The sequence below is a fragment of the Stegodyphus dumicola genome, chromosome 10 (genome assembly GCF_044657685.1).
Source record: "Stegodyphus dumicola isolate Sdum_Otavi_A_Nest chromosome 10, ASM4465768v1".
In the NCBI taxonomy this organism is placed as follows: domain Eukaryota; kingdom Metazoa; phylum Arthropoda; class Arachnida; order Araneae; family Eresidae; genus Stegodyphus; species Stegodyphus dumicola.
In genome coordinates, this window is record NC_140777.1 from 90,369,336 (window position 1) to 90,396,231 (window position 26,896).

Here is a 26,896-nt window from a genome sequence, read left to right on the forward strand (position 1 = left end):
TTTGGTTTCAAAACGTTGCTCGTAGCGTCGCATTTCGATAGCTGGAAAATAAAATGCAATAACTTAGCTATTTGTTTATAATTCATGCTGTTACTAGTCATAAATTAATTTTAAACATTAGTAGCCAAGGCTACATCGTGGTGACCCTGATTAATTTTCGAAATGTCAACAAATGACTCTTCTGAAACTGCTATGAAAGATACGATACAGTCACCGGAGCTTCATAAGGTGAGTGTGAAAATACCTCCTTTTTGGATTGATAAACCGGAAATATGGTTTTTTCAAGTTGAAGCTCAGTTCAAACTTAGAAATATCGTTTCAGAAGAAACGAAATTTAATTATTTAGTTTCACAGCTTGAACCTAAGTTCGTCGAAAATATTTGGGACATTGTAACGAACGATAGTGCCACAAAATATTCGGATGCTAAAATTAGGTTATTACATTTATTCAAAGAAAGTGAAAATGTACGGATTAAACGTTTGATTACTGGTATCGAACTTGGAGACATGAAACCAAGCCAACGTTTGCAGAAGTTGAGATCAGTTGCTACTACAGATGTGTCTGAAAATCTAATCAAAACTTTATGGCTGGAGAAGCTACCTGACTCCATAAAAAATATATTATTAGTTAGTGATGAAGATGTAACCAAGTTAGCGTCTATGGCAGATAAAATTAGTGATATGAATCGGAAACCAGAAGTATTTAGTACTAATGCTCCTTCTGTTCCCGCAAATGATTTGTTGCAAAGAATTACCTTTCTTGAACAAAAAATTGATCAAGTAACCATTCGCTCAAGACGAAGGGACTCGGATTTACGTAATTCACGTTCACGATCTCGAAGCCAACCTCGTAAACGATATGACCCTACTGGCAAATTTTGTTTTTATCACTTTCGTTTTGGAGCAAAATTCATTCTAGAGAAATGCAAGCCTCCGTGTGCTTGGGTAAAAAACGATTTCAAAAACCAGGAAAACTCGAATCTGCAGTAGGTTCAGCGGCAAACGCTGCTGCAGAAAATATGAAGGATTGTCGCAAATTTCGTTTATTCGTTCGTGACCGAAGATCAAATTTGCACTTTCTTATTGATAGCGGAGCTGACGTAAGCATAATTCCTGCTACTTCACAGAATAAATGTAAAACTGAATATAAACTGTATGCAGCTAATGGCACAGATATTTCCACTTATGGCATAAAAACGCTAACTCTTGATTTGGGATTACGTCGTGATTTTCAGTTTCCATTCATAATTGCTGATGTCACAAAAGGTATTTTAGGAGCTGACTTTCTTCACAAATATAAATTGCTTGTCGATATAAATAAGAAAAAATTAATTGATGGCGTAACACAGCTTTGTGTCCAGTGTGATGTCGCTGCTATTTCCAGTGATTACTCAGTAACCACATTAAATAAATCCATAAAAATTTTCGATTTACTGTCGAAATATCCCGAAATTTCTAAACCTAACCTTTTTCCTACACAAATTAAACATGGTGTTACACATTTTATTTCGACTGTTGGTCAACCCGTTTATTCAAAGGCACGACAGCTCGATCCAAAACGCTTAGCTATAGCTAAAGAGGAATTTAAATTTATGCTTGACAATGGAATAATTCGTCCATTAAACTCCCAGTGGTCAAGCACCTTGTTACGAAAAAGGATGGTTCATATCGTCCTTGCGGAGACTACCGACGATTGAATGCGCAGACGATACCTGATCGATACCCAATTCCTCGCATTGAAGATTTTCATCATATTTTAAGAGGTACAAATATTTTTTCTAAAATTGATTTATTCAAAGCTTATTTTCAAATTCCCATTGCAGAAGAAGACAAATGTAAAACGGCTATCATCACTCCTTTCGGTTTATACGAATTTAATGTAATGAGTTTCGGTTTAAAAAATGCTCCTGCAACGTTCCAAAGATTTATTCACGAAGTCTTTAGAGGATTAGAATTCGTTTTTCCCTATTTAGACGATATACTCATTGCATCCAGTACCCATGAAGAACACGAAAATCACCTTAAATTAGTTTTCGAAAGATTACATACATTTGGGTTAAGAATTAATGTTTCAAAATCTGTCTTTGCTGTTCCCCAAATCGAGTTTCTAGGCTACCTAATTACACCTAAGGGTTCCCGTCCTTTGCCAGAAAGAGTTCAAGCTATTACTAACTACAAACGACCAGAAACAATTCATGAACTTAGAACCTTTCTTGGAATACTTAACTTTTATCGTCGTTATATAAAGGATGCAGCGAAGAATCAAGCATTGTTACATGCGTATCTCAAGGGAGCTAAAAAGAGGGACAAACGTAAAATCGAATGGACTGAAGAAGCTGAAAAACAGTTTGAAACGTGCAAGAATGACCTGGTGAACACGGCACTGTTGTCTTTTCCCAATTCTGAATTACCTCTGGCGTTCTTTACAGATGCTTCAGATACGGCGATTGGCTTTGTGTTGCAACAATATGAAAACTCCTCATGGAAGCCAATAGCATGTTTTTCTAAAAAATTAAGTGATACTCAGCAAAAATATAGCACCTATGATAGAGAACTATTAAGCATATATCTTTCAGTTAGACACTTTAAGCATTATCTAGAAGGAAGAGTATTTACAATTTATACAGATCACAAGCCCTTAATATTCGCCTTTCGTCAAAAACTTGACAAAGCAACACCTAGACATGCTCGCCAACTTCAATACATCTCCCAGGTTTCGACTGATATCAAATATTTAAAAGGTGAGAATAATATTGTGGCGGATACGTTATCTAGAGTTAATGAAATTTCATCGATAGATTATGATAAAATAGCTGATGAACAAACTCAAGATGAAGAACTGAAGAGTTTGCAAACCACTACTTCCTTGAATTTCAAGCAATGTTCTCTACCATCGGGGAAATATTTGTGGTGTGATACATCAACTAAACATGTTCGGCCGTATATTCCTCAGGCTTTCAGAAAACACGTCTTTCAAAGAATTCATGGTTTATCACATCCAGGAATAAAATCGACTATGAAATTAATGACATCAAAATTCATTTGGCCTAACATAAAAAAAGATGTACAGTTGTGGACAAGAACCTGCATTCATTGCCAAAAAGCTAAAATCAATCGGCACACCAAAACAAAATTAGGTGAGTTTGAAGTATCACCAGGAAGATTTTCTGTCATCCATATCGATCTCATAGGACCACTTCCACCATCTAAAGGGAATATTTATTGTCTTACTTGCATAGATAGATTTTCGAATTGGATGGAAGCAATTCCTTTAGAAAATATTTCTGCTGAGAACGTCGCAAGAACCTTTTATAGCAACTGGATTGCGCGTTTCGGAACGCCAAGTAAACTCATTAGTGATCGTGGATCCCAATTTAAAAGTGATACATTACGAGCTTTGTCCAAAATCTGTGGCATCAATTTACAACACACTACTGCCTACCACCCCTCGTGTAATGGCAATGTTGAGCGCCTTCATCGAACATTGAAAACAGCATTAAAAGCCCACAACAACATATCTTGGACGGACACGTTACCAACAGTACTTTTGGGTTTGTAAACTATTCAACAGCACTATTCAAGAAGATACCAATCATTCTATTGCGCAAGTAGTTTATGGCCAGAGTCTCAGACTTCCTGGCGAGTTTTTCAGCGAACCAAGTATCCAGACAGCATCGGAGACTTTTGCTAATAAACTCCAGAAACAGATGGAAGTTGTTGGACCGAGACTAATTCGTAAAAATTCATCTGAACAGATATTTGTCCATAAAGACTTAAAAACTTGTTCTCATGTGTTTCAGCGAATAGATCGGATAAAAAAAACCTTTGGAACCTCCTTATGAAGGACCATTTCCTGTTATTGATCGCAAGGACAAATATTTTACTATTAGCACAAAAGGAAAACATGTTAATATATCCCTGGATCGCCTGAAACCAGCATATATTTTAGCTGAGGAAAATTCTCAGTTGATACAACCTGACTACAGTAATTTGCAGAGACCGGACTCAAATTCGGATGTGAATCAAAAACCTTCTCGCACAGGCAGAACTATACGTTTACCTGTTAGATTCAAGGACTGACTAAATTATTTTGATAGTGGTTAACACTGCAATACTAGTTACTACCTATTTCTCCATCTTCGTAACGTAACTTAGTTACTGGTGGGGGAGTAGTGTAGTGGCCCAGTTATTGCATGAGAAATAATTATTTTTTATTTCATATATTTGTTCATGTGTTTAATTATTTTATAAAATTAACTTTAATATTTTGTTAATATTCATATTTATATTTAAATTTCTTTATGCTGAATGGCAACTAGTTCTAGTTCTGATTCATGATTGCTAGGTTTTGGTTTCAAAACGTTGCTCGTAGCGTCGCATTTCGATAGCTGGAAAATAAAATGCAATAACTTAGCTATTTGTTTATAATTCATGCTGTTACTAGTCATAAATTAATTTTAAACATTAGTAGCCAAGGCTACAGCGTCACCCCTGATCAACTTCTTCGCAACTGAAGACTTTGCACTTTTATTACAAATGTATACGACTTTTCCAGTTTATGGAATTTAACGAACTTTTACAGGTCCTTAGGGGATTGATAAACATGTAGTGGTAAAGGCCCTCGGGTCGAACACTACTTAACGAATAATGATCTCTGATCTCCCCGTTGAATCACTATTATAAATGTTCGTTTTACTTTTCAAACTGTTGCCACCAAATGTTAGAGTCTTGCATTATATTTGAAGAAATTAAATAATGAAAAATTAGAGTAGCTCCTAAACACTATACCATCTGGGGGGCAAGATCTTTTTATTATAAATTAATTTTAATAGAAAAGTTATTTTAACATATGTGCGTTTAAGAAAAAAGAGCAGGGAAAATTTCCCAAAAACGCAAGCACATGAATTTTGGCAGCATAGTTTTGTCGAAAATTGCGCGATTTGGCAACGTTGAAACGTAAAGCTGATTCGCTGGTTGTGTTTGCGCCAATGAACAAATGTGTTATTTACCGTGTGCTTTTCTTTTTAAAAGTTCCGAGACTTCAATGGATATTGATGCGGGTGATGAAGAAGAACGCTTCAAAAGGCTTGCTGTGTATGTATTCACTTATATATATATTTTTTCAAATACACAAAATATTGGTAAAAGTTTACAATTGGGTGCCCCTTGTTTTTTGGCGATTCTTTTTTTGATGCCAAGATCGGCACCAGGAAGGTACAATTTCTTGATGGTCGCTACACAAAACAAAAATAAGAAGTCAAAGAATTGTACAGACTCTGTGTCCATGAACACATTGATCTGTTTTCACTTAAAAAAAAATCCTAGAATTGCACAAACTAGGCATTGCGCACTGCCTTAAATTTGCCCATGTACACATCAATCTATTTTCATTTAAATAAAATCAGGAAGCTAAAACAGAGTTAAAACTATCATGGTAACCAGAAGTAAGGTTTCATCGCCAAAATTTAAAAAAGTTGTCGTGAAGCGAAGGGGCACTCAGTTCTACGCTAGAGCGAAAATATTTATATTCGTGATCTGTTTGTATGTAGGAATTCAATATACAATTAAAGTAAAATGTTTGATATCCAAATGTAATCGAATATGTGTAGTTTCCTAAAAAAGTGCCAGAATATTTAAATGTGCGAAACTAAAAGTATAAAATGTTAGTTTCCTTGAATTATGCGTTTTCTTAGTCTTCATTTTACAATAAATCCAGATGTTAAGTATAAGTTCAAAAATAGGCTGACTATATTTTCATTATGTCACATGTTATATTAAGTTGACCATTATTCTTCAGAACTGTATGTTTAGCTTAAAATGCTCGTTAAAAATGGGACAAAATGCCATAACGCACAAAATACCTTAGATGGAGCTCACACTGTAAATAAACTAGAAACTCTTAAATTTGTTATTAGTTTGCAAGTAGAAAAAGGGAATTTTTTAGTAAAATTTTTGGTGAATCTTCGGATTATGGTAACTTGGCGAAACTTTGGCGACCATCCCTGCTACAGCAACCTGCTAGTTTTTTTTTTTTTGGATGCCATTTTGTTTTCACGAAGTAAAGCCATGTTTTATTTTATTTTTTTTTTTTTACTCAAAATTTTTTCCAACAATCTGCTAGCCGAATTACGCTTATGCTAGAACTTTTATGGAACAAAAGTGCTTAATCATGACGAAGATTAGGTGCGAAATTGGGAGGAAGTGTAGAATCGCCCACTGCTTGCTGCGTTTTTAAGAATTGCATATACACGATATCTATGTACACATCAACCTATTATAACTTAAAAAAAATCCCAGAATTGCACAAAAATGGCATTGTGCACACTTTGGTATTGCGCACACAAAAATGACTTTATCCATGTACACATTGACCTATTTTCACTTAAAAAATAAAAATTAAAAAAAAAAAAAAAAAATTACAAAAATCCAATTCTTCTTACTCTTGTAAAAAGCACCAAACAAATAAGTGGGCGATTCTGCACTTTAGCAGCGAAATTGTTTCTAAGTGCTTATTAGCTAAAATCCTGTTTGGAATTTTCCGGAAAATGTCACATGACATGTCTCATGATCTCTCATTTCTCTGAGACAAAATAATCTGTGATTCGAACTGTGTACTTCTCAGATTATTGCTAAAATCCTAGCTAGTAACCTTTATCACCTTACTAAAATGTCACCAAACTACCTGTTACCATGTTCCAAAGATTAACCAAATTTTTGAAATGATCTTTCTGAAAATTTCTAAAATCATGTATTTAACAGCTTTTGACACTATAACATATTTTCTGAAGCAGGGCAGAATTTGAAAGGTGAAACCTCTTGGAAAACACACAAAGATGTCTTGTAGAATATAATACAGTATTATCAATTAATTACATAACTGCTTTTCTCTTACTTGAAGCAGAACTTTACTAATCTTGTGAGATATTTAGTCCAAGACAATTTAATTATAATATTGGGTACTTTTCCATTTCGCCGGCGCAAATCTCGCCAAGCAGACTTTATTGGCAGCAACATACAGTATACACATAAAAAATTTAACCAATGTTAGTTTTAAGAATTTTTTATTTTGAAGGCATAAGCATTTTAGTATGGTTTAAAATTTTGTAAAAAACCAATAAATAAAGACAATAAATTTGTAAAAAGACATTAATTTAAGAATTTACTTTGCTTTCATCCTGATTCGCCGGTTCATATCACGTGACCCCAAGTGATCTTATCTCATGTAAACTACGCTACAAAAATATAATTCTCTCAGTAATTATCTACATTAATTTCAAGTTAAATCTTATGGAATACAAGTTCAAATGCAAGAATTATTTTAATTCGTACGAATAGCTTACTCAGAAATTATGTAAAACCGCAGTGCTTTACTTCGCTAGTGCATTCTCATTAGATTTGATGAATTTAACCCTTGATTTTCCTTTTCTATATCTTTGCGTTCAGGTGAGTGGTGTGATTGCATCGTAATTAATTACCGCGAATGGTCTTAGGGCAAAAAATTTAACTATCTTGTAAAAATTCTATGTAATTGTATGTCAGTATTGAAAGAAACAATCAATCTGATAAGAAATGGCTGCGACTTGTTTTGAAAATGAAGGGTAAAAGTTTGCCAGCGAAGATATTCCGTTTGGCATCACTTGTACCATTATTGGCGACTTTATCGTTTGTGCCGGCAAAACGGAAAAGTACCTAATATTATTTTTCAAACTTAGGTATATTTATATTGTAATAGATGAGTAAGAATTAAGGATACAGTGGATATTTAGCTGAAATATGCTAATCAGCCTAAATGCTACTATTTATCCAGTAATGTTAAATATTTAGGAAGAGAAAAATTTCCACACTTTTTTTTAATAATTCAGGATCTTTATTGATTATTTATAATGGGGATATTTCCATTCTATTTTATTTCTTTCTTCCTGTTAAATAGTCTTAAAATTTGTTTTAATTAAAAATAAATAAAAGTTGTAGATTGATAGAAGCTTTCCGTAATGTGAAACAACCTTTCCATGAATACGTTTCTTCCCATAATGTTATGCAATTGCAACTTTAAAATATTAGATTATGTTAATTAAAATTTGGGTAAAATCCTATAAGAGCCCTTGCGACAAACTGGGAGAGTGCAGAATCACCCACTGCTCCGCACGTTTCTCAAAATTGCCAACTTGAAAATAGCAAGTAAAAAAATTGGGGTAGAGTAGACTTTAAGGTACCCCTTGTATTATGGTGAAGTTGTTGTTTGATTTATCACCAAGTTGTTGTTTCATTTATGGTAGCCTGAGTAGTTGAATGTTATGGAAACCCTATTGTGACATAATCAGGTGCATGATTCTGGGAAATTTTGAATCATGGGATGTTTTGTAAGCGTTTTTGTGGTGTGTGTTGGTTTGATTCTTTAGACAGTAGAATGGCCGAATGTAGTAAGATTAATTTGAAGTTTCTGTACAATTTGGAGCAAAAGGGGAAAAGAGCTTTAATTGACTGGTGTGTAAATGTAGGTTTACTTAGTAGCCATTATAAGTGTTTTGTATGTAGGAAGGATATGCGTCTAGTCGAACGTAAAAATCGTTTAGATGGATTTGAATGGGTTTGTAGGAAGAAAAGTTCAGATGGTCACTATGTGAAGTGTTCGATCAGAAAGAGTACCTGGTTTGAAAAAAGTCATTTGAGTATGATTGATATTTTGATTTTTACGTGGCTCGGGGTGTACGAAGCGAACTCGAAAATCATGGTAAGTGAATATTTGCTTTTGGTAGTGCTTAAATATATAACATGTTTTTTCTTTTCTATGTTATTTTATTTTTTGGTTTAAAATGTATTTTATTGAGATTTTGCATTTTTTTCCCCTATATTGTAGAATTTGGTGCTCCTTTGACTTTTTAAGTGTAAATATATCAATGTGTACATGGACAAAGTAAAGGGAGTGTGCAATGCAAGTTTGTGCAATTCTGGGATTTTTTTTAAGTGAAAATAGGTCGACGTGTACATGGATAAAGTTAAAAGAGTGCACAATGCTATTTTTGTGAAATTCGGGGATTTTTTTTTTTAAGTGAAAATAGATCGACGTGTACATGGATAAAGTTCGTGAAATAATGAAGTATTTATGACCTAAAGGGTATCAAAATTTACAAAAAAAAAAAAAAAAAAAAAGAAGCTTAATATTGATTTGTTTGCCTTATTAAACATTTCTCTCAATGCAAGTTGTTTAAGTTGCTCCGTTTGTTGCGCTAATACATTCTCTTTAATTCTGTAGACAGGCATAATCCTTTGCTTAGTTACATTGTTGAAGTCCTGTAACTGCTGTTTCGAGAATTCCGATTAATTTGTCAATCAAAATTTTCTCGTTGTCAGTAACTTCTCTGTCACTTTCTTCACTATCAGTAGCGTATTTTCTGGATCTAGAACTATACTACAGATTTCGCCATTCATTAATTGATTGATGATTGAGAAGGATTGTCATCACAATGAAAACTTCTTTTATATCATCCTCATTTATTACAGCTTGTCCACATTTCTTTACAAAATCCGTTAATTGGAAAATTTCGCCTTTGTTTTGCTATATCCGAAAACCTTTAAAATTAGTGGCTATCATCATCAAATTTAGCTATCCTTCACTGTACATATTTGGCTATGCATCATGAGCTTGGCGACTAACGACAAGTTGTTCTGTTAAATTTTATCTTGCTTCTATCACGCACTGAGACAATTATGCCTGAATTATATTAGTTTTGTTATTTATCATACTTATGTCTATTTCTTTCACGTGCTTAAGGCTTATTAGAGTTCTGAATAAATAAATTCCCACATATATTTCAGCCTTATTGAAGGCCGGCGCTAGATATCTTACCGCCTGATGCAGTCTCTGTGGGTCCTAAATTCTCCGAGTCTCTGCAGCCATACGAGCCCTGGTGCTGGTTCTGGGTTTATGTGAATAACAAATCAATTATTCTTAATTCAAATAGCCATAAATTTAATCTTTGAGTCTGTGAGTATCATCAACAAAATCTATTTTTATCACATGGAAAGAAATGTTTGGTAAATGTTTCCTCGTAAACATTTTTTTAGCACATTTAACTTAAATCTGTAATCATCGCCAAGCGTAATGTCAACATATAAGGTTACCATACACCTTTATTATTCAATTACTAACAAGAAAAATTGGGTACTTTTCCGTTTCGCCGGCGCAAATCTCGCCAAGCAGACTTTATTGGCGACAACAGACAGTATACACATAAAAAATATTAAAAAAATCTTAGTTCTAAGAATTCATTTTTTGAAGGCATAAACATTTTAATATCACTTAAAACTTTATAAAAAGCCAATAAATAAAGACAATAAATTTGTAAAAAGACATTAATTTAAGAATTTACTATGCTTTCATGGTTCAAAATCCTAATTCGCCGGTTTATATCACGTGACCCCAAGCTATCTCATCTCACGTAAACTACTCTACAAAAATCTAATGCTCTCAGTAATTATCTACATTAATTTCAAGTTAAATCTTAATTTGGAACACAAGTTTAAATGCAAGAAATATTTCAATTCGTACGAATAGCTTACTTAGAAATTATGTAAAACTGCAGTGCTTTACTTCGCTAATGTATCCTTATTAGAATTGATGAATTTAACCCATGACCTTTTCTATATTTTCGGCTTCGGGTAAGAGCTGTGATTGCATCCTAATTGACTTAACTACTGAAAATGGCCTTAGACATAAAACTGAACTATCTGATAAAAATTCTATGTAATTATATGCCAGTATTGAAAAAACCAATCAATCTGATAAGAAAAAGCTGCGACTTGTTTTGAAAATGAGGCGTAAAAGGTTACCAGCGAGAATATTCCTTTTGGCATCGATTGTACCATTATTGGCGACTTTATCGCTTGCGCCGGCAAAACGGAAAAGTACCAAAAATTGTTTAGGCATCGCTACATGAGTCATTACTGAAGTTGTCATGTTTTGATAAACATGCGGTGATGAAAGGAAAGTATAATAAATAATGATTCCCAAGGTTGGCGTCAGATCAATGATGTATCTATGTGGAATGTTTCAGTTTGAGATGTGTACCATAAAGCGGATACGCAGGAATGAAACCAAGTTACTGATCCTGATCGTACATATTTATGCTAAAAGGTTTGTTTCTTCAATAACAATGTATTTCATTTAGTGTCAAAGTGAAATTAAGAATTGGCACACTCCAGATGTTTTATTATGCTCGGAGGGGGGTGGAATCAAATGTGCATGCGTAAAACTTAGGAGAAAAATGTTGTTGGTGGTTTTGAGGTCCGGATTTTAGATCATTTCGGATAATGGACGTCTGGATTTCAGACTTTGTACTGAATTTCTTATTTATTTTGATTAATATAGCAATTGGATTATATGGATGATCTTTAACTTTGTTAGAGATTTCTTGCTGGTAACTTTATGCTTTCTTGACTACTGTTATTATAATGACTTTTGAAATTGCTTGTTTTCATGAATGTGTTTGATTGATTTAGAAATTCTGAATTTTCATCCACAGAGAACCCGTTGGCGCCGTTGCTGTTTTACTCGCCAAGTTCACCTATGGTTGATGGGCGTTGGTTATGAGATATTAAAACACATGGAAGTAAGCCGCGTAAACATGATATTTAAAGAATATAATCAAAGTAATTAAAGAATAAGTAACATAAATTCACGTTAGCAGAGAAAACAATATATTAAGCATACGAAAGTGAAAATTCAAAATTAACTGGTTAAACACGATGCACGAAAATAAATTTGTATTTAATTCAAGTTAGCACAGAAAACAATATGTAAAGCTTAATGGAAGTAGAAAAATCATGTAATATTGAGCTTTGTAATAATGACCCTTTTTCTTGGCAATTTCTTGGGAAAATTGAGATCTGTCTTTGAATATCTTTCAGTATTATAAAATTCCAAAATATTTATGTTTTTAACAGTGCAGTTTCTAAAGAAATTGTGAATTTACGATTAATATCTTCATTGCATAATTTTAAAGTACTTCCAAAACTACGATTGAAAATCCATTATGATCGCATAAATGAAATGAATAGATATTCTCATTTAAATAGAAACTTAATTGCAACTGATTACATAAAAGTTTTTTTAGTAATAAATTATATTCTGCTCTGACTTATTTTTTTAAATTTTATGTATATGTTTATGTATTGCACGAAAAAACCAACATATTAACTTTACATTTGGCATATCGATTTTTATTAAGACTTTTTTGCATGTAACCAGGGTTCATAGCGGTCCTTATAAGTGCTTATAAGTCCTTATATTTGAAAATAAAATATAAAGGCCCTTATAGGTGCTTACTTTTTCTTTAAAGCCCTTATTTTTTTGTTTTTAGTGCTTATTTTTTGCTTTTAGTGCTTTTTTTTTAATGAACGCGCTATTTTCCCCCTACCAAAGCCGAAACTAAATAAACAACTTTTCTTAATATTGAATGTCAGGTGGTGAATCATACTCCCGGAAATAGCTTTTCCCCCTTTCTCTGCATTAACATAACCTTTGGTGCGCACAAAGAGTACAGACAGGTGCCCGTCGTTATATTGGTCAAAGAATTGCGAAAGCAGTAGAAAATTTTGGTACATTCGGCATTCTTTTCCTCTCACCCAAATACTATACACGTTTAAATTTCTATCCAGATCTTAATAATTTGCATTCTCGTTCCGCTTGGTCAGTTCATATTTGTGTTTATTATGATCATTATGCTTATATTATGAGTATATGTATGAATGTTTATAATAACAGTTGCAGTAACTGCTGAAGTATAGTAAACTTCCAAAAATGGTTGTATTTTAACACAGCGTTTTAGGAATAATACTCGGAATGGCTTAAATAAAGGGAAAGTAATCGAATAGTCAAAATAATTTAATTTTTTTTGGCCAATACATTATATAGTGCGAAGATTGGGAGGTTCTCCCCTTTCTCCGCAAAATCTCAAATATTGAAACTGTTACAAGTTCGCTGCAAAACAAGCAACGGACTTTTTTTTTTTTTTTGTCACTTTCCAATCTGGATTGAATAGGACTAAAAGTTCTGTGGTCTACCAACCCAAGCGAAGAATGATTCTATTGCGGAAATTTAACGCCGTCTGTTGAAAATTAGAATGAAAAACACCCCAGTTACTCATATTTAGTTCTTTATTCTCCCAATTTCAGCAGCTGTTGATTCCGATTGCGTAATATCACGTAGGGAAGAATTATGGCACACGTATTGTGCAATAACGTTTGCGATATTTCGCAGAGATAATTAATTAATTAATTTTGATGTTCTGTTTGAGATTTGTTTATGAACACTTAAAAGAGTTTTACTGTGCTTGCTAAGCAGAATATTTTTCAGTTCCATTGGTTTATTTTTATATGATTCACATATCAAAATGTCAAAAGCATTTATTTAGCGGAAAAATCTAAAAAGTGGCTACAGTCAACCCCCCCCCCCTCCGCTCCTCTTTTTCAAGTTACGCTCAACTGTCCGAATATTCGCCAGTTTCCAAGTATGCGGCTTAGTTAAGCTTTTACTGTTAAAGGATGACTGCATGAAGCAAATTTCTGTCTTCTGATTTCAGAAATGTTCCTCTTTTTTACTTAAATTACTTTGCTTGCAATATCTGTTAAGAGAAAACTGATATACAATGAAAATTTAGAAAATATTCAGAATTTAGATTTAAATTATTTAAATATTAATATGAGTGGAAAAATAAATTGTATTTATTATTAGGTTCCAAGCAAATACAATAAATATGCCTTATTATTATTTATTTTCTCTATTTTGAACTGAAATTTCATCATTAAATCTTGTAATATAGTTTAGTTCTGCATAGTTTTTTTTTTTTTTTTTCTCTCATTGTAAACTAGTTCTGTAAATTGAACTGTTATTTAAAATTTAAAGGGAAAAAAAAAGTAATTATTTTCCATGGTTGAGGTAATGCTTATTCTCTCTTAATAAATACTGCATTTCTCATATTTTAAATTACAAGTCTAATTAAGGTTATGCAGTTGTGTATAATGTCATTAGACAGGTGCTTATTTTTTTTCTTAAAATGTGCTTGAAAAGTGCTTATTTTTTTAACTAAAATGTGGCTATGAACCCTGTGTAACTCATAACGAGAACCAAGGAATATATCATTTTTTGTGCACTGCTTTGCAACTGATATACAGCTCATCAGCAGCTAAACAGTAAAGTGACTGAACTCTGGTACTGATTCAGAAGTCAAACAACAAGGTAGTTTAGTTAGCCAAGCTAATGGGCAAGTTGTATGATTGTTTTCATGGTATTCCCAATATGTAACGTGGATTCAAACCAGTGTCCTTCAGAAAGACCTCCTTGAAGGCATCTTTTCTTTTAGGCAGATATCTCTCCCATGCTTTTCCATAATTTAAACAAACCCAAATGATGTATGCTGCTAAAAATTTTATTTAAAGTCCATATTTAATAACATTACAAAAATTGCAAATATGGTCCAAGTTAGATCATTTTTAAATGCATATATTTATTTTAATTACACTAATTGTATATATTTATTATATGAATATTTTAAATGTCCATTTTATCATTAATTATTATTAATATATTTATGGACAACATTTCTTTTTTGATTGTTCTGTCCAATGTATCCTTGATTTTAATTTCACATTTAAATTTTCACACCATAATTTTATAAGTCTTCTGAAATTTAGTCACAATTTCACTCAATTTAACCGCGTAGTTCACAAATGCAGCATAAAAACTATGTTAATATCAGTCACCAAGGATGTATGGATTAGGTTTTTCATGCATAACCATGAGTTTTTGAGTATCCATAAAACTATTCTGTCATTTTAGAGAATCAATAATACTTTTTATTTCAGTTTAATCATCTCTTTGTGTGTCACACCTGAAATCTTCTCAAATGTTATTGTTTTGTTTATTTCATGCTTATGACTGCATAAGAAGACTTAAGTGAAACAAATGTGTCACAAGCAGTGACACTGAGATGTTATTTCACATATAACTGAGAAGTACAGCACTAATTAGCACTGTAATTGTTAAAGAAAGTATCCTGGCTTGTAAAAAGCTTCGTTGCATGTAATGTGAACTTAATAACTTTATCATTTTAAAATTAAGAAGGGTTTGTGTGTACTTAATTCAATATACAAAGCATGTGAGAGCTAGCTGAAAAAGGCATGCTTTTGTGAATATTTTCTAGGGTAAATAGGCTCATGGAAAACCACGAAAATGTCACAAAATTCACAAAACACATACGAAAAAAATAACCTGCACAACCAGCTCGTTTTTCAGGATTTGAGCCGAGATTGAACTACCACTATTCAGCCTTCTTAACCACTCGTAGGACTAAATATGTAATATGTAATATCATGTAATCAAAAGTTAACTATGTGTTGTGTAACAGGATTGCTTTCTCAAGTATCGAGGTAGGAAATACTTAATCTATTCTTTTTTTTAAGTGTTTGGTCATGGTATTATTCATTACATGTACTTTCCATAATTCATATAGAATATTAATATTTCTACTACAAGTGTCTTTTTTAAATTTTTAAGTGTTTTGCTTGTTGATATTCTCAAAATTGTATCTGATAATTAGTATAATAGGTATAAATACAGTAGACATATATAATCGATCAGGAGTGGCTAAACTTTATGTCAGTGAGAACCACAACTGCATATTTACATCATAGGTGAAGTAGGTTTCAGACAGCAAGAAATGTCGATTCCAAACAATCATTCAGTGACAGTCTTAGTTCAATAAGAGCCATGTGCCTGTAATAAATTAATGAATGCATGACTTTTAATACATCCATTTTACATAAACAGTTTTTCAATGTTATTTTTATCAATTTACTTGTAAACAGTTTAAAGCATTTTATGTTGAAACAACTGCCTGTCTTTCATAGTATATTTGACAGTGCCAATAATTTTCAGTATTGAAATTCTATTCAGTAGCATTGTTAATAAAACTTTTGAAGAGTCATTTGCACTTGGATTCATTACACAAGTAGTGGTTTGCTAATTTTGATGACTTTGAGTATCCATAAAACTATTCTGTCATTTTAGAGAATCAATAATACTTTTTATTTCAGTTTAATCATCTCTTTGTGTGTCACACCTGAAATCTTCTCAAATGTTATTGTTGGAAAAGCATTAACAATATATTATCTGGTTAAAGTTTTAAGCCATAAATATTGTTTTTCTCATAATTTTAGATGACCATACCAATAATAAAAACATTACTTAATTAATTATTTAAAATGCATATTTTGGCAGGTGATGAAGTCAAAATATTTTATCGGTTGGAAACCTCATGATTCTGTGTGCTTAACGCTACGTTAACAGCCATGTTACCAATTATCATTAACCCCTCTCCCGCCATATTTTCTTCCACAAACTAGCATCTGTCACCGAAAACTTCCTTTATTATATGAAAATATTTCTATCTATTTGTTAAAAGTTCATAAATAATAACGTGAAAATACAAAAAAAATAATAATAAATAAGTGAAGAATAATTTAAATTGGCAAATGCGAACAATGACGGTGATAATTCAACAAAATGAACGTTAGAGGAATGGTTGCAACCTTCTTACAAGCGAATAGGTTGAATCTGCCGGATTACCAGGTTTGAACTATTATCGCCAAAGTTGGCGATGTTTACATTTGCCGGGTTCTTTGCGGAAGTGTTCCGAAATTCTAATTAGATGTAAACAAATTTCATTTAATAATAATTAAATGCCGTGTAAAGCTTCAAACTTATTTTTTTTTTAACTAATACTTAAAAGATCTAACATTGTGGTTCTCAACCTATTTTGCCCTATTCCACCCCTTTCACCATTGCTAGAAGATCATTCCCATCATGCCCTTCCTTTTCAGTACTTGAAAAATGCATATATATATTTATTTAGATTGCTTTTGAACTTACTTTATAAATTAAACCAAAAAAAGTACAGAAAATGTTGGTATATACCAGGATTCGAATAAAAATAGTTTTTTATATTTATAAACCCACAGCTGCCAACTCTGCTTTTTCTTCTGGTCTCCTGGTAGATCACCAAATCTCGATAAACTTGTCTCAGTTGCAACAAACAGGGCGAAAAGAATGACCGGGGTAAGAAACGTTTTTGTTATTATTTTGAAAGGAAAAATCAGTGACAAGATCTTACTTACCATTGTATCATTCATCAAGAAGCGCTTTGTGCTCGACATTTCCAGAAGAAATTTGCAAAGTTATGGAATTCATAATTATATTATTGTTAACCTCATTATTACTACAGCTTTTAATCATCGCCAGTTTAAAGAATTTTTAGTTGAAATGGAGAGCGAGTACTCAGATCTTCTGCTGAATAATAAAGTGCGTTGGTTATCAAGAGGAAATGTTTTGAAATGTTTTGCATCCTTATTAACAGAAGTTAAAGCATTACTCCTTGAAATGAGTGTTTATAATCCAGAACTAATGAATGATCAGTAGATCCAAAAATTTTATTTTATGGTAGACGTTACATCTCATCTAAATCAGCTTAATCAAAAAACTATAGGGAAGAGGTGTGTGTGTGTGTGTGTGTGATTATGGCAAAGCCTCGAGGGCTATCTGCCTAAGAGGAGGGATGCCTTCGTGGAGGACTTTCTAAGGGAAACTGGCTCGTTTTTAACATGTTACACATGGGGAAAACCACGAAAACGCCCATGCAGCCAGCCCGTTCGCGGGATTCGAACCTCCTATAGGGAAGAGGAAACACAATTTTTCTGATGTTGGAAGAAGTTATTTCATTTGAAAGCAAATTATCTCTTTCTGCTCAAGATTTTTGAAACAGAAACTTTGGTTCACTTTCCAAGCCTGTTGAAACATTCTCAAGAAAATAGATCTAATATTGACATTTGCCATTTCAAAACAACAGTTTTATGACAGAAGTTTTTCTCAGCAGGTTTCAGGAATTCTGAATCAGCAAAGCAACATTAGCCTTTGTTAAAAAACCTCTTAATACTAGTGCAACGGAATTGCATTTCTCTGTTTAATATTCACATTGGCAACTCTGAAATCAATTGCTGAATTTAAAAAAAAAAAAAAAAATTATGAAACTTGAAATTTGAACATTTTAAGTGCTGATGTAGAAACATTGGAGAAAAATAAATGTGTGCTTAGTTCACAGCACAAGTAATCTGGAGAAGGAAAACATGTGGAATAATATTATTCCCGACTCATGTAATCAGCTTAAAAAACTAACGTTTGATGTTTTTCTTATTCGAGTCTACATATTCATACGATCAATAATTTTCAAGCATGAACTTTTTGTCAAGAGTAAATAGAGAAGTCATCTTATTCATGAAAACTTGTAATAAGGCTTAAAATGAAAAACAACATACAAAATGCAAACTTTTCAAGAAGATGCAAGGCCATTGTTTACATTAGTGTTTTGTTAGTCATTATTGCGATTCAAGTTTTTCAATATATTGCAATTCTCTTTTATCAATAAAATAGTATCGTTATTAAGTATAATATCAAGTTTTATTCGACATATATATATAGTTTAACTAAGACTTAAAAACTGAAATATTGAGTTAATTTTAGGGAGTGTTGTGGAGCGAAAAAAGATGTAGTGTTGAGAAATAAGATGGTTTGGACATATGCAGAGAATGAATGGAAGAAGATACTTGAAAAGAGAATACAAGTATTAATAAATACAGTGCTGAACTGTTGATAATTGACTCTGTTGACTAATGAGTTTGCCTTCACTGGCCAAAGGGATATAAAACTGAACTGAGAGCAAATTGTGTGCCATCTCAAACCTTTTCTGCTGCATGTACTATGCCCTAAAAGGCTGAATTGTTATTATGCCCAACAGTGTTATGTTGTTATATGTAAAGATTTTAAACAATTATTTTTTTGTAACTGTTTCTGAAATTATTAACTTAGTGTTTTATGTTCAGTTTCAGCAGTTTTCTTAGTGTTGATTAAAGAGTTACTGTTTATTACATTTGCTATTCCTTATTACTGCACTAAAGGCTATGATTCTGTATACATTAATTAGCAGCATGTTTAAATTCTTAGTTAAAGGTCTTCAATTTAGTTTCATAATTATTTATTGTATACCTTCTTCATATTCATCTTAAATTTCAGAAGAAATTTACTTCCCAGTTTAGTCCTTTGAAGCAACTTATATGTAAATATTGTATAGCATATTCTGTTATGTACTGACTATTGAAATGCATTTTTATTTCTTTTTTGCAGTTTGAAGTCTCTATGTACTACTGAGGTAAAAAAATTCTTTTATATCTAATCTGAAAATGAAATATTTTTTCATAGGCAATAAATTCAGTTCTTGACAACTGCATTCTAAATTAGAATTTTAAGCACATGTGAGAAAACAGGAAAGTGCTTTCCAGTATTTAATTTTAAAAAAAGTTGAATTTTTATTTTCAGAAATCATCTTAAATTTATTTAATAAAGATCATGGCAAATGATTCCAAAATTTTTGGTGCATGTTTTACTTGTCCCCAGAACTTTCTGAGTTGTCCTGCTGTGGATAATTTCTACATAACCACTGAATTTCTGTGATTCTGATTAATTCAGGCTCCTAAGAACTTGATGTTTGTGTCATTATTTGATTTTTAGGAAAGTGATTATTCTAAACCTCATGTTTATAAAAAAATTTACTGTAGTTTGAAAATATGAGGCTTGGATGATAATATCAGCGACTCTTTTAAATATAAGCTACAACTTGCTTAAAAGTATCTTATGCAGTTAATGCCACTAGATACCTTTCAACATAAAAAACATCTTCAGAATTATTTTTATTTCTTGCATTTGCTGCAAACATGAAAGAAAAGAAAAATCTTATAATTAAATTTTGTTGCTGTTAAACATTTCTGTAGTAGAAGATAAGCATGTTTAATTTATAATACTTTTTATGTATTGTTTGACATATTTAGAAGTATTAAATATGTATATGATGCACAATTTTGAAATCTACAAAATAAATTTTGTTGTATATAAAATTTAATTATAAATATTGAAGTAAAATAACAGACAATAACATTGCAAAATTAAAAATTTACTCTTACAAACACTTCAAAAAAGTGAGAATAAAATGCATTAAAAATTTAAGCAATATTTTTTATAATTTAAAAAAGTATCTCTTCATATAGTATTAATAAATACAGTACAAAGTTCGAAATCCGCACTAGCCGATTCCGGATTTGGGATATTTCCAAATCCTGTGGGGGGCTGTAAAGTAATGTTGCTTTCTTACATTAAATTCAAACAAATAAATTTGTAACAAGTTTTTATTTTTAAGCAATAATATAATCACCCTCGTTATCAGCAACCTTTTGCCATCTAGTATGCAGATTTCAATCCCAGATCAATAAAAATCAATTGGTTTTTGAGTAAAATATCTCAAGATGGCATTTTGGACATCATCAAAATTTTGAAATTTTTTGTTACTAAGAAAATGTTGTAGGGATTGGAATAAATGGAAATCCGAGGGTGCGATATCGGGCGAATATGGTGGGTGAGGCAGTACCTCCCACCCCAATTCATTATGTTTTTCCAGTGTTCGTCTTGCACAGTCGTGTTGCAGAATGACGCCTTTTCCGTTGACAATCGCCGGATATTTTCCAATTAAAGATTGGTTCACTAGATCCAATTGTTCAGAATAAAGGTCTACATTAACAGTTTTCCCAGATTTCAGCAATTCAAAATGAACAATTCCACGAATACTCCACCAAATACCCAGAAGTGCCTTTTCGGGATGTAAACCCTTTGTAACCCCTATTAAAACTGCCTTTTGAGTTTTGGATTATCATATAGGACTTATTTTTCTGTCTCCACTAATCAAGCGATCAAAAAATGGTTCTGTATGGTGCCGTTGAAGCAATACATTGCGTGTGATGGATAGGTTGGCCTTGTTCTCTTCGGACAGATTATGGGGGACTCAAACACCTGCTTTGCTTATTTTTCCATTCTGCTTTAAATGTTTTTGGTCGACCAAGGTTGGTTAAGAGTGTTTGACAGTTCCTCGATTGTTTGACATTGATTTGCGTCCACTTCTGCCCTTAGCATGTTGTTGTCTATCGTTGTTGTCGACATGCGTAGAAACGACATTACTTTTTGGTCCCCCTAATAATAGATCATCAATTTAAATCTGGTAAGATGGCATGCAGAAATTATACAATTAAAATTATGAAATTGTAATTTATGAAATAAAGAACAATTATGATCTAAAGGGTATCAAAATTTACAAAAGAAAGCTTAATATTTGTTTACTTTATTAAACATTTCGTTCAATGCAAGTTGTTTAAGATGCTCCCACAAAAAATTCAAAAAGTTCCTTTTTCTTTTTTCTTGTGTCATATACAGTGGACTTTCCAATGCCATACTCCTCACATAATTTTAAGACGAATATGCCTGTATGCATTTTTTGCAGCAATTCCACATTTTGTTTAATGGACTTCTAAACATGGTTTCGCTTTGTAGATCCCTTTTGTAACTCCAGAATTGGAAACTCTTTTCGACATAATCGAAAGTTCAAGCTTAGTTTTTATAAAATTTCTGTAATAATAACAGTCTGCGAAAATTAATAAACTGGGTCAAATTAGAAGGTCAGGGAGCAGCGCAGTCTGCTACATTAATTTAAAATGCCTTAGAATCAGTAATGATAATTTTAGCCTAACTTAATAGCGTGTGTTATACGTTATTGGCTATGTATCACAAGATTGGCAACGAAACCCAAGTGGTTTCGCTAAATTTTGTCTTGCTCCTATAGCGTTCTGAATTAAGCCTGAATTGTAATAGTTTAGTTTTTTACTATACCTACGTTTATTTCTTGCACATGCTTCAAACTAATATGAGTCCTGAATAAATAAACTCCCACATATATACTTAAGGCTTTATCTAGGGCTGGCGCTTGAAACCGCCTGGTATCGCCTCTACAGGTCCTAAATTCTGCTGCAAAGCGCTTTTGTAAGTTCTAAATTTTAACCATGCCTAAACTTTGGATCCCAGTGCTTTCCCTAAATCATAAATACTTCTCATCCCTTAATTTTGACACTCGGTGCTTTCCCAAATTCCAAAAATTTCAACTTCCCTAAACTCTGCCGTCCAATACACACATATCTATAGTGCAGGACGGGTTTAAAAATTTTGCTTTTAATTTTTAGCCTATTATTATGTTTTTTTTTATATGTATGTATATAGGCATAAATAAATGCAACAAAATAAAGAACAAGGTTATAAGGTATTTCTCCCGCCTTCCTAGCATCCCTTCGTGGTATAGTGGTTCTGCATGCTGAGCCGGTATTGTCAGAGGTCCGTGGTTCGATTCCCAGCAAAGGCGTTGTTAATTTTTCATCTTGCCTGCTTCCAGAAAAAAATACCTAATGTCTCTAAAGTGGCGCCCGAACTAAAAGGGTGTTTCATGAGGATTCTCTGCGCCCAGGATTTGGCGATTGGGTCCCCTAAAAACCTCAGTCGCCCTTTCAAAAGGGGAGTATGTAAGGTATTTCTCGTGCCTTCCTAGCATCCCTTCATGGTGTAGTGGTTCTGCACGCTGAGCCAATATTGTCAGAGGTCCGTGGTTCGATTCCCGGCGAAGGCTCTGTTAATTTTCATTTTGCCTGATTCCGGAAAAAAATACCTAATGTCTCTACCAGGTATAAAATATGAAAGAAAAAAATCTTAAATATACAATGTTCATTAATGTATGTATATGTATATAATATCAATATAAATGTTAGGTTCTGAAGCAATTAGAAAATTTTTAATTACGCATACACACACATATATATATACATTTTATAAGCATATATAAAATAAAGCGATTTTTAAATTACTTATATGGTTTGTTGTGGTTTATTTAAATATAGCAAAGCACTCGACGGCTATCTGCCTAAGGGTAAGGATGCCTCTGTAGAGGACTTTCTAAGCAAAACTGGATCGTATATGCGTTATACATGGGGAAAACCACGTAAACGCCCATACAACATGAAAATGGATTGTCTGGTCCGCACTTCTTAAGCAGAAGTATCACCAGAGCCAATAGGCTAAGGAAATTTTCAATTTTGGAGCAAGAGCTCAAAGATCAAATAATGCCAATTAGAATTTTTGAAAGACCTAGTTAGAATTTTGAGGTCTTCTGACTAGGAGATGTGTTGGCCTCGCCAACGTCTTTATTGAAAAAATACATTACATAGCATGTTTTTATATTTACAAAACAAATTATTTTTTGAACATAAATTGAGTTATACAATGCAACATAGAATGATAGGAAGAACAAAGTAAAGAATCAATATTAAGTATTACAATAATTAAATGATTAATAACATGGCAAATAAAAGTACAAAGATATTACATGATACGATTGAATTTACAAGTACAGATCTAATTCATTGTGATATGAGTATTCCAATATAAGTACAATAATATTATATAATACAATCAATTTATAAGTACAGATCTGATTCATTATGGTATATGTATTCCATAAAACTTGATAACAAAGATCGTCCCTTGTCGTTCTTAATTAGTTGTTTTAGAGTTTCTAAAGTTATATTTTGTTTGAAAATTTCTCTACATTTTGTTGATACACTGGAACAGTCTATAATCATATGAAGTGCATCTGCGGATTCACTACCACATTGACACTTGCATGTAGATTCCTTTAGTTTGAATCTGTTAATATAAATCGGAAAGGCTCCGTGATTAGTGATAACTTGATTTAAAAAAAATCACTGAAATGCCGTTTCTCCGAAACATTCGGTAGAAGTGTGAACGTTTGTCGTCCTGATGCTATTACTCATAGGGATCTTGCAGTCTAGGTACGTGTTCGAGTAAATCCCTTGTTTGGCTAGCTCGTTGGCTTTTTCATTGCCGGCAGTGCCTTCGTGTCCTCTTATCCAATGAAGCTTTGCTTTTGTAAAAGCCAGTAATTTCTTTATGGCGATAATGTTCTGATTATAGATATTGTATTTATGGATAGACTTTAAAACAGCCTGGCTATCCGAATATATATGCGCAGGACTGGGGTGTGATTTTAACCATAGTAATGCCGACTTTAATGCTAAAGTTTCAGCTTGATATACTGTACTAGTCTTATCCAGTTTAAACATAAATTGATCGTGACAAACTCCATTCATGAAGGAACAGAAGCCAGCTCCAGTGCCGTCTTCACTTTTTGAACCGTCCGTATAAATTTCTAAACCTTTATTGATTGGAGGCTTGTTGTCCCATCCGAAGACTTGAATATGAGCTGGATGAGAATGCCATTTAGGTACTGGGAATTCAATCTGATCCCGTGAAAGTTCTAAGTCCTCATATTTAAAGTCAGTCCATCCTCGTTTGGTACGTTGGATGATGTTTTCCATGTCCAATTTAAGATCAAGCGGCATAATTCCAGCAATCACTTGAAGAGCTGCAGTAGGGGCAGTCTTATAGCTTTTGGTCATTGCAAGAAGTGCTATGCGTTGTATAGAGTTTGTTTTGTTTCGCATTTTTACCGTAGGTGGGTACCACCAGGCAGGACATGTGTATACTATGGTACGCTCTATTGCACGTTTATAAAGTTCTTTCAGAACTGGTTTGGGCATCCCAAGTAATCTAAGAAGATTGTTCATTATTTTACAAACTTTAGATTTAATATAATCTAGATGAGGTAGCCAGGTAAGGCATTCATCTATGACTATTCCAAGATATTGAATGGATTTTTGTTGCTTAATGGTATGATCGTTCATCTTTATTGTCGGTGCTGAATAGGCTGCACCACGCTTTTTGATTGCTATAAACATAGACTTTGACTTTTCGGGAGAGAATTGAAGTTTGCACTTGAGTGCCCATTCTGATAGTTTTTGAAGCGCCAACTTTGCCTTGGTTTGAATTTGCATATGCATAGATCCTGTTACTAGGAGTGAAACGTCGTCCGCATAAGCTTGGATGTGGATTCCATCTTCAAATTCGAGTTTTAAAGCTATATTCATTACTATATTCCAGAATAGTGGTCCAGAGTTGGATCCTTGTACACATCCTTTTTCTTGTTTTATGGAGTATTGAACATTATTTATTTCATAGATTATATGTCTATTATCCAATAAACTTTCAATAAGTTTATAAATATTTAGAGGACATCCCAGATTGCGGAGTTCCTGTAGTAGGAACGGCCACCAAATATTGTTGAATGCACTCTTGATATCCAAAGAGATAACGTTGGTGTAATTATTATTACGTCGGTTTGCTTCTATTTGTGAGACTATGTTGTCCTTGATGGCATCTGCTGAGCATTTTCCCGCCGTGAAGCCATATTGTTGTTCACTTAATTTGGAATTCGATACTAAGAAATAAGTCAATCTGTTAGTGATTAATTTATCATAGACTTTACTCCATGCGTTAAGCAAGCAAATAGGGCGGTAAGCATCAGGAAGCTCACCATTTTTTCCTTCTTTTGAGAATAATACTAATTTCACTGTCTTCCAGCAGTTAGGAAATATTCCTCAACGGAAGAGTTCATTAAGTAACGCTACTTGTAATTGTGGGTTAGCATAGAAAACTTCAGCTATAATTTCTTTAGATATATTGTCCATTCCAGGTGCTTTGCCTGGATTGAGGGATTTGATAGCATTTTCCACTTCTGGAATCGTAAACGGAACATCATTTATTGAATTATATGGATTCCTTAAGTTGTTACGAATTGTCGTATGAAACTCCGTGTCTTCGCTGATTATATCTTTAGGAAAGTGGTAATCCATTAGGAAACGTATAGTTTCTTCTATTGTGGAAGTCTTGGTTTTATCTGGTTTGAGTAACGCTTTTAATTGTAGAGGGGATTGCATAGTCCCCTTAGCAATGTCATAGTGTACCCCGAAGGGTGAACTAGGACTTAGACGCTCCAGATATCTTTTCCAGGTTGTTCTTTTGGCTTGCATAAGCTTTCTTTTATAGAGAGCAAGGTCTTTTTCATAGACTTGCTTATAGTGTGCCCTTAGTTCGTCATCATGAATACATTTGTGATAACGCTTTCTCAAAGCGAGGATTCTTTTTCGTAATATTGAGAGTTCCGGGGTCCACCAAGGGACACCTTTGTGTTGAGTTTTAACATATTTTCCCTTGGCGTGGGTTGCCAAGTCACAGTATTCCTGTATTTTCTGAGTCCACTTAATTATAAGTTGATTAAGATCAACTGTATCTTTAGGCAAGTAAGATTCCATTGAACCAAAAAAGTGACCAATTTTTGCCTTCAGTAAGAGCCAATCCATTTGTGTAAGTTTATATTTGACTCTTTGAGTTGAGCTAGAATGTTGATACGTAATTTCAAAAGAGATATAACAATGATCACTTAAAGTGATACAGTCCATAACTTTCCAATTATGAATGAAAGACGTGGAAGAGATTGATCTGGAAGCTGTAATATCAATCCAGCTCTTTCCCCTTGTGCAGTTGTAGGTAGGGGGACCATCCGGATCGTTTTCAACAGCCAGTCTATGCATTGTTAAGAATTCTCTAAGTGTGCGTTTTCTGGGATCCTTGAAGGGGGAGCCCCAGAGCACACTTTTCGCGTTTAAGTCGCCAAGGAGAAGAAGATCATGTTGATCGTCAAAGTAACGTTCAGCTAAGTTTAACAGAGTAGTTAAATCTGTTAAGTCCGTTATAGGTTGAGTATAACAGTTAAAAATGGTTATTGTCCTATGTTCAATCTTTAATGTAATAACATTTAAAGTAGAAGAAGCGTAAGTATTCAGAACCGTAAGTCGTGGGTTAACCACCACTGTGGCTGTTTTGGGGTGGTCATTTGGAGAAAAAATGTTTGAGTCGGAAAGCCAGACGGCTTGTCATTGATACAGTATGGTTCTTGAATAAAAATCAAGTCGTATTCAAAGATACAAGTCTTTAGTTGTGCTGTTGCGACAT

The 26,896-nt window shown here is 33.2% G+C and overlaps 2 long non-coding RNA genes across 10 annotated transcripts in view; one reads left to right on the plus strand and one right to left on the minus strand.

Moving 5' to 3' along the window:
• The first annotated feature begins 4,534 nt into the window (after nt 1-4,534).
• LOC146995026 (uncharacterized) overlaps nt 4,535-26,896 on the plus strand; it is a 96,638-nt gene continuing 74,276 nt past the window's right edge. Inside the window, exon 1 of the long non-coding RNA XR_015043479.1 lies at nt 4,535-5,094. This is a non-coding gene — a long non-coding RNA (uncharacterized LOC146995026). The remainder of the gene's footprint in view (nt 5,095-26,896) is intronic.
• LOC146995027 (uncharacterized) overlaps nt 15,627-26,896 on the minus strand; it is a 79,821-nt gene continuing 68,551 nt past the window's right edge. For 6 of the 9 annotated variants that reach the window (XR_015043466.1, XR_015043467.1, XR_015043471.1 and 3 more), the window contains one exon: nt 15,627-15,772. This is a non-coding gene — a long non-coding RNA (uncharacterized LOC146995027). Of the gene's footprint in view, nt 15,773-19,635; nt 21,122-26,896 lie in introns of those variants that run through there. The other 3 variants (XR_015043469.1, XR_015043468.1, XR_015043472.1) reach the window with 1 other exon arrangement.